Consider the following 2500-nt stretch of genomic DNA (forward strand, 5'->3'; position numbering starts at 1 on the left):
ACCTGGAGTCAGAGACTTCTGTTCCCGGCTTAACGCACTGCTTCCTGTCAGAGAGGAAGTCTGTGATCCACCTGCAGGTGGAGTAGGGCACGTTCAGCTGGAAGAGCTTGTCCTGAAGCAGGGCAGGGATGATGGTGTTGAAGGCAGAGCTGAAGTCCACAAACAGGATCCTGGCGTAGGATGCTGGGGCGTCCACATGCTGTAGGGTGAAGTGGAGGGCCATGTTAACTGCGTCGTCCACAGACCTGTTGGCTCTGTAGGCAAACTGAAGGGGGTCCAGGAGAGGGTCTGTGATGGCTTTGAGGTGTGCCAGGAGCAGGCGCTCAAAAGACTTCATTACCACAGATGTAAGGGCGACCGGTCTGTAATCATTTAGTCCTGTTGGCCTTAGCTTTTTGGGCACAGCGATGATGGTGGAGGACTTGAGACAGGCTGGTACATGGCATGTCTCCAGGGAGGTGTTAAAGATGTTGGTGAACACCGGAGACAGCTGGTCAGCGCAGTGCCTGAGGGTGGCTGGAGAGACAGAGTCCGGCCCGGCTGCTTTGCGTGGATTCTGCCTCTTGAAAAGCCCATTAACTTCTCCCTCCTGAAAGGAGAGAGTCGTTTCTGTAGTATGGGTGGGGGATGGGGCCTCTTGGGTGGGAAGGGGTGGTTCAGGACAGTCCAATTGTCTTTCAAATCTACGGTAGAACTCGTTCAGGTCGTTGGCTAGGCGGGAGTCGTTAGTGGTGTGGGGCGCTCTGGGTTTGTAGTTGGTGATGTGCCTGAGCCCTTTGGCAGACAGAAGCAGCGTCGTTAGTAGAGAACTGGTGTTTTAGTGTCTCTGAGTACAGTCGTTTAGCCTCTCTCACCGCTTTGCTAAACCTGTTCTTCGACTCCTTGAATCTGTCTCTATCCCCACTCCTAAACGCTTCCTCCTTCTCCAACCTCAACCTTTTGAGCTTTGCTGAGAACCAGGGCTTGTTGTTGTTAAAGTTCACCCTGGTACGTGTTGGGATACAGCAGTCCTCACAGAAGCTGATGTACACAGCCTCTGTGAGTTCATCCAGACTATTGGTAGCAGTCGTGAACATATCCCAGTCAGTACAGTCTAAGCACGCCCGCAAATCTTCCACAGCCTCACTGGTCCACTGTTTAGATGTCCTCACAGCAGGTTTACAGAGTTTTAGTTGCTGCCTGTATGCACGAATCAGGTGGACCAAGGGAGTTCTGTGCGAGCCGAACAGCCCCGTGACCCACAAGAGAAACATCCCCGCCAAATTCGAGCGTTTGACGGGGTCTATCCGTGAAAAAATATTCACGTTTTTGAGTGCACATGCATTTCTGCTGCAAATGCCTCTGGAAGTTTCATGCCGTTCGTATGCCAATTGTGGCAACACGAAAATGACCCGTTTTCCCATTCCGAGGGATTTCTGTGCGACCCTAACAGCCCCGTGAGCCACAAGAGACACATCCCCGCCAATTTCTAGCGTTTCACGGGGTCTATCCGTGAAAAATATAGACGTTTTTGAGTGCACATGCATTTCTGCTGCAGATGCCTCTGGAAGTTTCATGCCGTTCGTACGCAATGTGGCAACACGAAAATGACCCCTTTTCCCATTCCGAGGGATTTCTGTGCGACCCTAACTAACAGCGCCCGTGAGCCACAAGAGAGACATCCCCGCCAATTTATAGCGTTTCACGGGGTCTATCCGTGAAAAATATAGACGTTTTTGAGTGCACATGCATTCCTGCTGCAAATGCCTCTGGAAGTTTCATGCCGTTCCTATGCAATGTGGCCACACAAAAATGACCCGTTTTCCCATTCCGAGGCATTTCTGTGCGACCCTAACAGCCCCGTGAGCCACAAGAGAGACATCCCCGCCAACTTCTAGCGTTTGACGGGGTCTATGCGTGAAAAATATTAAAATTTTTGAGTGCACGTGCCTTTCTGCTGCAAATGCCTCTGGAAGTTTCATGGCGTTCCTATGCAATGTGGCAACACGAAAATGACCCCTTTTCCCATTCCGAGGGAGTTCTGTGCCACCCTAACAGCCCCGTGAGCCACAAGAGACACATCCCCGCCAATTTCTAGCGTTTCACGGGGTCTATCCGTGAAACATATAGAAGTTTTTGAGTGCACATGCATTCCTGCTGCAAATGCCTCTGGAAGTTTCATGCGGTTCGTACGCAATGTGGCAACACGAAAATGACCCGTTTTCCCATTCCGAGGGATTTCTGTGCCACCCTAACAGCCCCGTGAGCCACAAGAGAGACATCCCCGCCAATTTCTAGCGTATCACGGGGTCTATCCGTGAGAAATATTCACTTTTTTGAGTGCACATGCATTCCTGCTGCAAATGCCTCTGGAAGTTTCATGCGGTTCGTATGCAATGTGGCGACACGAAAATGACCCGTTTTCCCATTCCGAGGGATTTCTGTGCCACCCTAACAGCCCCGTGAGCCACAAGAGAGACATCCCCGCCCACTTCTAGCGTTTCACGGGGTCTCTCCGTGA

Source organism: Petromyzon marinus, unplaced genomic scaffold, assembly GCF_048934315.1.
Source record: "Petromyzon marinus isolate PM22_M1 ecotype Great Lakes invasive population unplaced genomic scaffold, UKy_Petmar_22M1.pri1.0 PM_G_Scaffold_29, whole genome shotgun sequence".
Taxonomy (NCBI): domain Eukaryota; kingdom Metazoa; phylum Chordata; class Hyperoartia; order Petromyzontiformes; family Petromyzontidae; genus Petromyzon; species Petromyzon marinus.